Raw genomic sequence first — 12,943 nt, 5'->3', positions numbered from 1 at the left:
AGCCTCAGCTCCCAGCCCCGCCTGCTCCGGCGGGTGAACAGAGAAGCATCTCGGGCTGGTGAGTGCCAGTCGGCACCGATACTCTGTGCGGGAATCTCTCCGCTTTGCCCTCCGCACCCCTGTTGCTGTGCTCTCCTCCACGGCTCCGAAGCTCCCCCCCTCTGCCACCCAAGTCTCTGCCCGTGAAGGGGCTTCTAGTGTGTGGAAACCTTTCTTCCTTCACATCTCCCTCCAACTGGTGCAGGTCCCGTATCCTTTTGTCTCTGTTTATTCTTTTTTCTTTTGCCCTACCCCAGAACGTGGGGAGTTTCTTGCCTTTTGGGATGTCTGAGGTCTTCTGCCAGCGTTCAGTAGGTGTTCTGTAGGAGTTGTTCCACGTGTAGATGTATTTCTGGTGTATCTGTGGGGAGGAAGCTGATCTTCGCTTCTTACTCTTCTGCCATCTTCCCCTCGTCCCCCTTGATTTGTTCTTGATGGGTCTCCTTGTTGCGGGTGTGCGAATATCTGTCAGTGTTCTAAAAGGAATAATCTCTGTCAGCACCTAGATTCAGGCTGATTGGAAGCCAGATCCCCAGGCAGCAGCTTTTAAATTATGCAAATATATATGGTCCTGTGGTACTACAATCGTAGGTCCTGCTAACTTCCAGACCAGGGGATCTGGAGGCATCCCTTGGCTGACAATTGCAAAAATTTGGGCTTTAGATGAGCATATAAGTTCCTTTCTGGGAGGTACCAGTAAGCTGTGGCAATGTCGAGTGAGGGCTCACAGATGGTGTTTCCCTGCCTCTGTTCCCTGAGAACATCTCTGTAGTGTATAGATGTGTGGCAAATCTGAAGCCTGTGCCTCAGGTTGAAGCTCAAGGACAATTAAATGGGTATTTTTCACATGCAGACTGGGAGTGTGTTTCAGTCTGCTGTCTCCGTAGTGCCCTGTGTGTGGTATCCTGCCCAGAACTGTCATTCTGATTGTTTTAGTCCTCTGGGGCCCAGAATCACAAGCCCCTTTGGCCACCAGAGCCAGACAATCAAGTGACATCTCCTATGTGGACTGTGCTTACCGATTGGCTTTAGGCAGGTTGCAAAAGAAGACAGGGACGGCCATGGTTTTAGCGACACCAAAAGGGAGACATGGGGGCAGGGCATGCCCATGACTTCAGTGAGGCCTGGAAGGAATGCTGGGGGCAGGGGTCATGCCTGTGGTTTTAGCAATTCCGGTAAGTAGAGCTGGGGACTGGGCACACCTGTGATTTTAGGGAAGCCTGGGGCAGAGCATTGGGGATGGGGCTTGCCTTCGGGTTTCGTGAGATTGTATCAATGTACACTGGCCTGTGCTAGCAAGGTAGAATGCCAACAGTGGCACTTTTCAGGGCCTTTGTCTCTGATGAAAATCCCAACTAATCCCTTTCCCTCTGGCAGACATTTTAAGATTAGCAACTGAATCTTCTTCAAATGTAATACAGTCCCTCTCAAACTGCTGTCTTTGCAATGGTTCATGCAAAGAGTGAAGCTGCGTGTGAGCCCCTCAAAAGGAGTATTAGATCCCCATGGATCCCTGGGTCCCCTGGATATAAGCACTGTTCGTTTCCATAGCCATACATTTTTAGGGTCTTGTCACTCTGGTGCAGGTCCCAAGGGCTAGGGTGACTGATGTGGGGTACAAATCCCTTGCTTTTCAGGGAGAGGCTCCAGGCCCATGAAATCCCTCCCTATTATGTGTTGACGTGCCGGAGGTGGGGATTTTGGTGAGACTGCATCTCTGCCTTTCCTACCTGTCTAGATGTGGTTCTTTTTTCCCTTGTCATGGACAAAGCTGTTCAGCTAGTTTTCAGTTCTTCTTCAGTGGGAATGAATCCATATGTAGCTGTGGACTTGGAGCACCTGTGGAAGGAGGTAAGATAAGGGTCTTCTTATGTCAAAATCTTGGCCCACCTTCCTGCTTTGTTTAAATCTTAAACAAGAATGCTTTCAGGTATAATTTATATCATAATACAAATAATATAAAAATAAATTGAAAAGAATGAAGAGCCTATAAAATATTCAGATTATTTTTAAGCACAGAAATGTTTCTCTACAAGTTATTATAATAACTATTATTAATAATTTAATTAAATAATTTGGAAGCCATTGTCAAAAAATTCTAGTTGTTCAAATAGGTTCTGTTTTAATGTATAATAAGATATATATTGCTCAGGTAAACTTTGAAAAGTTCCTGCCTTTCTAGGGACTTCCCTGGTGGTCAGGTGGTTAAGGCTTGGCTTTCCAATGCAGGGGGTGCAGTTTCGATCCCTGGTCAGCGAGCTAAAATCCCACATGCCTCAGGGCCAGAAAACCAAAACATAAAACATAAACAATATTGTAACAAATTCAATAAAGTCTTTAAAACAATGGTCCACATCAAAAAATAAAACAGAAAAAGAAAAGTTCCCAACTTTCTAGAAAGTCAGATAGTTTAAATTTCAAGTGATGAAGCAGTTACAATCTAGATATATGTTGTTAAGGTTTTTTTTCTCTTCAGAATAGAAAGAAGTCCATGTCCTCCTGACTGAAAAAAAATATGTGTATATAGGTATTACATGTACATATACACACACTTTATAGAAGTATAAACACAGATAGACAAACATGGATTTGCATGTGTGCGTACGTGTTTATATCCATACAAAGAGACATGATTTCTATTTTTTGCACTTTCAGTCTTATCTTTCTGTCCCACTTTTTTTTTGTTTGTTTTTTGTGGTACGCGGGCCTCTCACTGTTTTGGCTTCTCCCGTTGCGGAGCACAGGCTCCAGACGCGCAGGCTCAGCGGCCATGGCTCACAGGCGCAGCTGCTCCACAGCATGTGGGATCTTCCCGGACCAGGGCACGAACCTGTGTCCCCTGCATCAGCAGGCGGACTTTCAACCACTGCGCCACCAGGGAAGCCCCCTGTCCCACTTTTTATCATGTGAAAACTAACAAATGACTTTAATAAATCTGACATCTGTGTAAAATGATTTTAAAGAGTCCTTTGTTCATTTTTCATTAATTCATTCATTGATGAAGTATTGATTTAGTACTTAATATATGCCCAGAACTCTCCTAAGTGTTAGCCATACAGTGGTTAACACAACAGTCTACTACCATAGAACTTACATTCTAATTATGGAAAATCCAAAATAAACAAATATACATTCTAATTTGCTACAAAGAATAAGAAGTAGAGTAAGGAAATAGAACATTATAGGCCATTATAGGCTTGCTCTTTTAGATATTATGGTAAGAGAAGAGATCTGTGTGGAACAGACACATGAAAGAAGTGAGGCCATGAGCCAGGCAAAGTTTATAGAGAAAGAAGGCGGTCACAAGAACTGACATCTAAACTTAAATTTTCACTGTTGACAACTGTGAAAAACCACAAGGATTTTAATTGTCTAGTGGTCTTAAGTTGTATAAAAAATATCAACCCAATAATTATCTCTGCAAAATAAGTTTGAGTGTTAGAAAAGAATATTATAATAAACCCTAAAGATAAGAATAAGGTTATGTTGAGCCATGAATTTATAACAAGCTTTTACCTCTTCAAACATTTTAGACTTAGTTTTTGAATTTTTATATCAAAATACTTTACACTGAATGTTGTACAGACTAGTATCGAAAATAGTGTAATGAACACCCATCTACGTACCACCCAGCTTATGTGGTTGTTGTCAGGGTTCAGCTTCTTAAAATACATTCAACTGATTGCTTTGTTCCCTCACTGGTTATCAGTAGGAGGCCACCCTCAGTGGCTTGCTGTGAAAGCTCTTCCAACAGAGCTGTTCTTATCAGACTGAGCAAGAAGAGAAAGCCAGAGAGAGAGCATGAGTAAGTCAGAAACCCTAGTTTTTCTAAACTAATCTTGGATGTGACATCCCCTCTTGTTTGCTGTATCCTATTTATTAGATGCAACTCATTTGGTCCAGCACACTTTCAAGGGGAAGTGATTATACAGGGACATAAATATCAGGAGTCTGGCATAGAAGCCAGATTCTCTATGGTAAAGATAAAAATTTGTCATTTTAAATCTGTATTTCTAAAGCTTTGATGAGTAAAGTCCATATTTAGAGAAAGCAGTAAAATATTAACTTTCATTAAAAATGTGTTTATTTTCTGAAGTTGGAAAATATGGAAAAACAGAAAAAAGTCACCTACATAGTCCCACTCTCCAGAAATAATCACTGTTCCTTTCACTTATTTCCTGCATTTTTTCTACACAGTGTTCTTTTGTTAATTCGTTTCTACAAGTCCATAATATTGTATATCAAATAACATAACTTGTCTTTTCTGCTTATCACTATGGCATAAGCATCCACACTGTTTTTATAAACACTTTGCAATTATCATTTTAACTGCTACATGATGACCTAATATGTAAAGATTCCATCATTTACTTAAACCTATGCCTGTATTTTATATTCATATTACTTTAATATTTGCCATCATAAATCAACATATGATTGAAGTGACAATTTTCACATAATAATATGCCTCTAAATGTCAGAGGATTCTGAATATTTTTTTAAAAATAGGGCAAATAAAAAAAAGGCAAGAAAAGAACATTTATTTGGTTAAAAATCTATGTAAGGAAATAAAATACAAATGGGAAAGTCACAGAAAAGAGAAAAAAATTAACAAATGTATAAGACCACCTAAATTACATACAGTTAAATAGTCAAAGCAAGATACATTATACACAGAACATAAGTAAGAGTATTTAATGCATACTGAATGAAGGAAATAAAGAATTGAGTCTTTGACAGGCCTAGTAGGGAAATGAATGGCAGAATACTAAATTAAGAAGGGTTAGATCTTGATGAAAGAATTACTTAATAAACTAGACAAATTTTTAAATGTAGACATTTATTAATTACATATTTGACTATTTAAGAAACTGACGATTGAAGTCCCATTCTCAATCTTGTTTTCAAATGTACATCTTTAAGACTCAAAAGAGTATAAAATTACGATCTTTTGGAAAAATTATAGCTCACTTCATGTAATCTTTGTTTCTGCAACTGAAAAGTCTTTTTAAAAAATTAATAACAAAACAAAATGAAGCTCTTAAAAATAATACTGGTATAATATTATCTATTGACCAAAATAATCCAACCTGGGTTATATCACATAAATACTCATAGGGAAAAAGAAATCAAATGTCTTTGGACATAACAAAGCAAATATTTAAATGTTTCAGGAGAAACGTAATTTTATGCCTCATTTATGTAAATAATTGAGTTCAAAAATATATTTGTTGACTTAATTATTTTTATATTTGTGCTTCTGTGAACCAAATATATGATGGTGGTATTGTAGGGCTAGACTGTCAAGAAAAGTAAGGATTTTAGTGAGGTTGTATCTTAGTAATGCAAGGAGAGAGAGAACTAAACTCAAAACTTGAAAGCAAGACCTATTTTACATGTCAAAGATTATCACCTTTTGATGAGAAGGATAAATGAATTATAAAAGGCTTCTTCCTTTCTTTCTTTTTCTCCTTCACTGGCAAATCATTGCATGAGGATGGGTACATTTTGGATCAGGAGTAAACTCCTTTTGGAAGGTGTCTTTCTAGACCTTGGGGGAATTACTGAGAGTGACACAGAGGAAAGGATGTCAATGCAGGCAGTTCAGGGCTGCTTCTGGCTCTGAAAGACACTTCAGAACAGATGGGTAAAGAACCAAATCATTTTGGTTCTTCCCTGGTTCATGCCAGTTTGCAAGGATAGGAATGCAGACTGGTATACAGAATAGAAACAAATCCCAGAAACACTCTTCTCTATCTTTCAACTGTTGACGTTTTATGTCTTTGCTCAATTGTCACATAAGGGAAGTCTTCTTAAATTCCTTAAAATCACATTTTCCTATTGTATGCTTTCATCACATGATATACCTCTTACTTTTAGCATTTATCACATTTGCTAATTTGAATGTATTATTATCTATTGTTATTTATCACTCCCATTAACCTGCAAACTTCATGAGGGCAGGAGTTTTACCTTTCTTTCTCTCCCTTCCTCCCTGCCCTTCTTTCTTTCTTCCTTCTTTTCTACCTCCTTCCCTCCTTCTTCCTCTCCCTCTCCCTTTTCCTTCCTTCTTTCCATTTTTTTTGTTTTCCCTTGCATCCAGTTAGTATAGTGCTTGTTACTTAGCCGGTGGTCAATTATATTTTTTGAATGGATAAATGCTTGTGAACTGTATTTGGGCCCTTTCTATTACATCTCTAGTATTTAACAGGGGCAGTAATCACAAGGATTTATAAAGAACCAGATAAGAAGCAGGAAGGCCTACAATAAACATCCAGGTTAATTGAGCTCATAGCTGGTTTGTAGATAGTACTGTGATTATATCTATCAGTGGTTTGTCAACCTGATGGTTTTCAGTCACTAGGTTTTTGTTTTGTTTTGTTTTGTTTGTATATTTGTGAAGATAGTTCCATGTTCATGTTTTCCTGTAATAAGGATACAGAAAGCACAATCATTTCAGCTGAACTGGAAATCTGATTTCAATCTCCTTCATTCAACTATGGTTTATTGTTGCCAGATATAACAAACTTTTGAAGTATCACCCAGGTATCAATCTGATATTGAAATATAGATATGATACTTCAGGAGGTATTGATGAATCCAGCATTTTTTTGCACATATTCTAGATATATGGCTGATATAGTCTTACTATAAGTCAAAAGCATTTATGAGAAAAAATATAGACCTATTAAGAATTCTTAGATTCTTTTTTCTCCTTTGGTATAATATAATTCTTTTCTGTAGTAGCTTTTTATATTTTCTCTCCTGTCCAGGACAAATTTACCTTTTGCTTGAACTTCCCAATTATTTTGCAAATAGATTATATTTCCCCCCAAAGAAAAAGGAGAAGGCATCCTCTGTCATCCATTGTGATCATCAGGGATTTTTTTTCCTTTGAAATAAAACTTTGCTGAGAAAATAAGATTGCCAGAAAAAATCTTCTTTGGGGAAAAAAAAGGAGGGAGGAGAGGTTTTGAACTTCTATGTGAAGAACTAAATCAATATAAGGTCAAATAAAAACAGGGGTCTTTCTCTTCCTGCAAACTAATGGATAAAGAACAATGTAATTTTTGCTCCTTTGCCTTCATAACTTTCTCTAACTTGAAAAAGAAATAATAAAATACACACTGTATGTTTAAGGCATTCATGTTATTTATCTACTTCATTTTCATTGCTATCTTCATAATACGAGTATGCTTACTTCACAAGTTTGGTTTTACCTTTTCATTTTGTTTTTTATTCAGCTGAATATATAGAATTGGTTACAGGTATCTGGGTTTTCATAACAGTATCACAAATTCTTGTAATTCAGGTAGGTTATTTTATTTGACCTCATAAGAGCTTAATCATATATGGCCTCATCCTTGACTAACTAGGTAACATTTCAGTTGTAAACACAGATGCTATAAAGCAAAAGAAACATATATGAAACTTCTAATTTAAAATAGCTTTATTTTAATAGGTAATGTTCATATTTTATTAAATTAAAAAAAATCTTCAAAACGTATTGCTGTCTTTTGCTTTTGTCCCAGTGGTCCATGGTATATGGAGCCTTTCTCAGGCTCACATAGTATCATGGGTCTCCTCCTTGACTCATGTTCCCATACAGATATTAACTGCTTCTCATTAGAATGTCACAGAGCTGATATATTTGCTCTCTCTGCTCTATATATCCAACATGGTAGTCAATGAGGTAGAGAATTAAAGGGGAAGAAAGAAAGGAGAGATAAGTGGCAGTGTATTCATTCCAGCTCCAAGTTGCTCTAATTTTCTTTAAATCAATACTCTGGCCATCAAATGACATAGCACAGCTTTAAATGTTTATTGTCAAGTGCACAGCATTTAATTATACTTAACAAACAAAATATCTTCATTAATCAAAAAAGATTTTGCCTTCCCAGAAACTCTACTGTTAAATACCAGTGAAGAAGGCTCATTTAGAGGCACTTAGCTTTCAGTTTTCAGAATGGGCCTCTGGAGGTGTATCCACAGTGGATTGGTTATCAGACCTCTTCCTTGAGGTTAACCTCCAGCTCACTATCCTTTGTACCAGCAGTCCCCAACATTTTTGGCACCAGGGCCCAGTTTTTTGGAAAAGAATTTTTCCACGGATGGTAGTGGGGGGATGGTTCAGGCTGTAATGCCAGTGATGGGGAGCAGCAGATGAAGCTTTGCTCGCTTACCAGTTGCTCACCTCCTGCTGTGCGGCCTGGTTCCTAACAGAACACGGATCCATATGGGTCTGCGGCCCGGGAGATGGGGACCCCTGTTTTATACCATTTTTTTGCCTCTGGGGCTTGAATATTGCTGTGGCAGGCAAGAAAGCCCTCAGCAAATTATTCTGCCATTTTACACAATTCTCAGGAACTAAGGTGATCACATGTTCCAATCTAAAATCAGGCCTAGAGATCAAATAAAAAATGTTTTAGTTTACTTCCAGGAAATATAGCTAGTACACAAATATGTTTTACTTTATGTGACTTTTTTCAGGAGATATGGTTACAGTCCTCATTTCAAATAGTCTATCTTGGATAATTCAGAATGAATGATCTCATTACCACTAACATTTTTCTGTTAATCTGTATAAAATGCATTCAATGAACATATAATAAATGTCACACATCACATGACACTGTGCCTGTGATATTGTGTTTAATCCATACCAAGCACAGAAGATATTTTATAACTTCAATTCTACTCCCAGTTTTATAAAGAATGATCTCATGTAGAGAGCTAAGTAATTAATTCTTCCAAGAATTAATCAGTTTTAAGGGCAGCTTTTACTGAATGCCTGTTGTGAACAGTGGTACGTTTAATGCTGTGATGCAGAAATCCTAAATCCTATTTTACACATGAAAAAAATGAGAGTGTGATAGGCTGAGAACCAATGTCTTCGGTCACATTGCTACTTGTATAACCATAATTTATAAACAAGTTTCTTTGTGCTAATAGCCTGAGTAGTTCTTTCTACACCTCAGTGTATTTGTAAAAGGCTTATGTGGTTTTCTATGCAGATAAATGAACTAGACTAAGTATTACATATGTAATGTTTTTGGATTTTATTAGATAACAGTGGTAGACCTCAGTCAGGCAAGGAAGAAAGAAAATAGAAAAGAATGGGCTGAAGACAAAAAGGATTGAGAGGTATGGAGAGGGAAAAAGAGAAGAAATAAGTAAATGTGTGTGTACAGTTATCAGTAAAAGTTTGTTTCAGGGGCACCTAAGAAAGCTGGGAAACAAATTTCCCAATATATCTTTGAGTGTTAGAATTCTGTGATGCATTTTTGTTCCTCTAAACACTAGCACAACAGATGGACTAAATTTCTAATAAAGAAATCGCCTCATTGCCTATACTGTAACATGTATCCATTTTGCATTTGAAAGAGACATTTGCAGGTTGAACAGCAGTGTACAGAATCATGAAAACTTACCTAAAAGTCACAAACATGTTTCACCTAAGGCATTTGGTGACCCATCAGTAACCCTCTAACAGAGAAAGTTAACTTCTCACACATAGACAAGTCTCTAGTGGAATGAACATTTCCCTCCAATGGTGATAGGGTTGCACTGATGCTCTAAAGAGCTGATGGAGATAAAAGGGCTAGTAGAACAAAATCTATAAAAACAATTCCTTCTCCAGTTCCTCTTCATGTTAAAATAAAGTTACTCATAAACACAGTGGCAGCCAACTCCTTTTAGAAAGCAAACCATACATTTCTGAAATCAATCAGTGGCCCTGAAGCCAGCACACAATCCTCCCCTGAATCAAGTTCAGATGGAACTATTCTTAACCACAACCAGGAAATCAAGTGTCAGGATTCTTATGCAAAGGTGGAGCTTTCCCATTGAGCAGGCTCTGTGAGCCTTACTACAGGGTGATGAAAGAGTATTGTTTGGTCACTAATAAGGAGGCTAAACTGATCTAAACATGAAATGGCAAAAATACAAACTTTTTTTTTAAAATAGAAAAATAAACTTCCATTGTTAACAAAGTAAAGAATAACAAGACGTGGTGGAGTGTGGGGGATCTTTCTCACTGTTTACTCAACAAATCAACTTTACATTCTGAGATGTCCACAATGCTTAGAGCAGTGGTTTTCAAACTCCAGTTTATATTAGAATTATCTTCAGCTACCTGTTCACACTGTAGTTTGTATCAGAATCATCTAGTGATATCTCAGAAACTAGTGGAGGTGTGATGAGGCTGGTCAGTTTTCTAGGTAATTCTGAGCTGGCCCATCTGAATAGCATAATCTAAAACTACTATCCAACAGAGAAAGAAAAAAATTACAACCTCTTGGAGTTTTTTTTAAAGGTACCAAATACTCTCAAGCAATAAAGCTATAAAAATATAAAAGGAAATTATCTTACTCAACAAACTTATTTCATTTCCATAAGTAAATCTCCAGAAAATGCAACTCTTGGTAACTTATTCTTTAGAAATTGTAGACCTGTCTACCTTTAGCTTTTTAACAAGAAATGGAAATCTTATTAGACAGCATGATTATCACTAACTTGCTAGCATCAAGGTCATTTCACAGATTCAACTCTGCTTCTGGGTTGTCAAATAATGCTGTAGTATACAGAGATCAGCTTTTATTCAGCTAGTTATTAGTTTATAATTAACCTCTATTGAGTGTCCACCATAATGACTTTGCAATTTGATGGTAGAGTACTGGAAAGACTTGGGTATGTCTAGTAAAACTGAGCTAGGAGGCCAATATCTCATGTAACTCCAGGAAAGAGCAACACACTGATGAAAAAGAGATAAACTCAATTCTTACAAGACAGAATTCCTGCTATGTCTGTTGTGTGGCTTGTATTTTCTCACCAACATTAAGGGATAAACTGAGAAATAAAGTAAAAAATGGAGGCAATTGCCACTGTTCATGGCAAAATTTCCCTGGAATGATCCACGTTTGCTATATGGCATAGACACATCTGGGTGGAGAATGTGGAAATGGATTATAAAGTTAGCTCATGAGGCATAAATAGAATATAGCTATAATTATTCTAAGGAAGTACAATGTTTGAGAGCTACATACCAACTCTCAGTGAGTCCAACATAGCTATTTCCTTCTTGTGTTGGAACAGATTGCTGTTTCTTCCACTGAGCACCAGATGAAATAGTTGGATTGTATTCAGGGGCCATATTGCATGAAAAATACATATCTTAAAAAATAAGAAACACACTGAACATGGCAGGATGTTTGCATTATAAGAAGTATGTTGAAACTTAGACTAACTGAGAGGACAGCAGAGTCATATGTACCATCTCACAATCACTCCAAGGCATATGCTCATTGAGTGGAATAGCAAGCAGAATTGTTCATTCTATTTAAAGTCTCTATTCTCTAAGTCCAGCTCTGTAACAAATGTGTATATAATTGCGTATGCATAGGTTAAGTGTGTAAAAGTACAACTCCAATATACATATGAGGTTATAAACTGAAGAATATTAATATTAATAAATGAAATATATATTAATGAAATGAAATGAAATTTTGTCCAGCTGAAATTGTATACAATATACATTTAGATATGTTTCCTTGAATAGCAGGAGTGAGGACAGGAGGCGTAAAAAAAGAGCAAATTTGAAAAGTACATGGATAATTGAAAACTGAAACTTCTTCATTAAGAGGTCTCCAGTAGGGTCCTGCAGGATCTTGACAATCTAAAACTTCCTAAGGTAAATCAAATAATTTAATTAAAGATTCGTACACTTGGGATATGATTGGATGAGTTAATATATTATGCAAGCAACACGTAAAACTAATTCAATAGTCTGGAAATATGAGATGAATGTAACAAGATGGAAAAAATACAAAATATCATACTTTGGCTTAAAAAATCCAGCTGAGAGGCCTGACGTTCAGAATTATAGTGTGAGGATCTCTCTAAAACTACTGCTCCATAAAAGACTTAAAAATACTGACAGAATTACAAAAATCAACATGTTCAGGATTCAAGAAATTAACCAAAGTCTTACAACAATCTGAAGGGAGTTTATTCGAGAAAAACTACTGAACCTCAGTTAAAAACAGCAGGATTACTGGCATTTTTAACTTGGCCTACTCACATCTCCCTCCCCCCAGTTCTATGATAGCTGTGAAAACAGTAGTTTTTAAGCTACTGGGGGAGGAAGACTACGTTTGGAAAAGTTGTGAAAAGTCCCATCCCCTGAAAATTGCCACCATTTGTCCTGTTTGGCAGTTCCTTGTAAGAGCCCTGTTCACAGGGTGTTCTTATTATTTGATCTGACTCAGAGCTTTATCCAAGGGAAAAATCTCTATTCTCAGGGTGTTTCTTGAAGAGAACTAGGTGTAGTTTTCACTGTTGCAGCTCCCTAAGGTCATGCTATTAGTTAGGGCAAAAGGAGGCCCCTCCAAACTTTTAAAAGGAAGATCTGGGAAAAAGAAGTCTATTGGGGCTTGAAAAACTCTGACATATCCCTGGGGATCTAAAAAGCTATGCAAAGGGGCAGGGGCATGTACATGTTCAGGAAAGACCTGAGAAGACCCTCACAAACATCTCACCCCTGACTGTCCTTGCAACCTTATAAGTGATGTTAACGCAATGTTGTAAATTGTCTGCTAGAGTGTTGAAGACATACACACATGCACACACACATGCACACACACACACATCACTGCTCAGCAATGTGTATGCAACTTATTGGTTCAAGGCATTCAAGGAAATTCCTCATCAATCATTAGCTAACCACTTACATAACAGAACAGAGACCTCAGTGATCTCAGACTGCAGGGGATACAGACTTCAGAGATTTAATCCAGAAAAGTTACTGAAGAAACAAATAACACCAAATAACAAAAAAGGAAAAACAAAACAAAGCTCAAAAGGCAAAAAGCTAGCAACAACAAAAAACATGGGTGGGGAAGGAGCT

At 37.2% G+C, this 12,943-nt stretch overlaps 1 long non-coding RNA gene across 1 annotated transcript in view; it reads right to left on the bottom strand.

The window, feature by feature from the left end:
* Positions 1–391: 391 nt before the first annotated feature.
* LOC137216914 (uncharacterized) overlaps positions 392–12,943 on the bottom strand; it is a 28,340-nt gene continuing 15,788 nt past the window's right edge. Inside the window, exons 2-3 of the long non-coding RNA XR_010939886.1 lie at positions 1,770–1,878; positions 392–515 (exon numbers count right to left, since the gene is read on the bottom strand). This is a non-coding gene — a long non-coding RNA (uncharacterized lncRNA). The remainder of the gene's footprint in view (positions 516–1,769; positions 1,879–12,943) is intronic.

Source organism: Pseudorca crassidens, chromosome X, assembly GCF_039906515.1.
Source record: "Pseudorca crassidens isolate mPseCra1 chromosome X, mPseCra1.hap1, whole genome shotgun sequence".
Taxonomy (NCBI): Eukaryota; Metazoa; Chordata; class Mammalia; order Artiodactyla; family Delphinidae; genus Pseudorca; species Pseudorca crassidens.
This window is presented reverse-complemented; position numbering and strand designations above follow the sequence as displayed.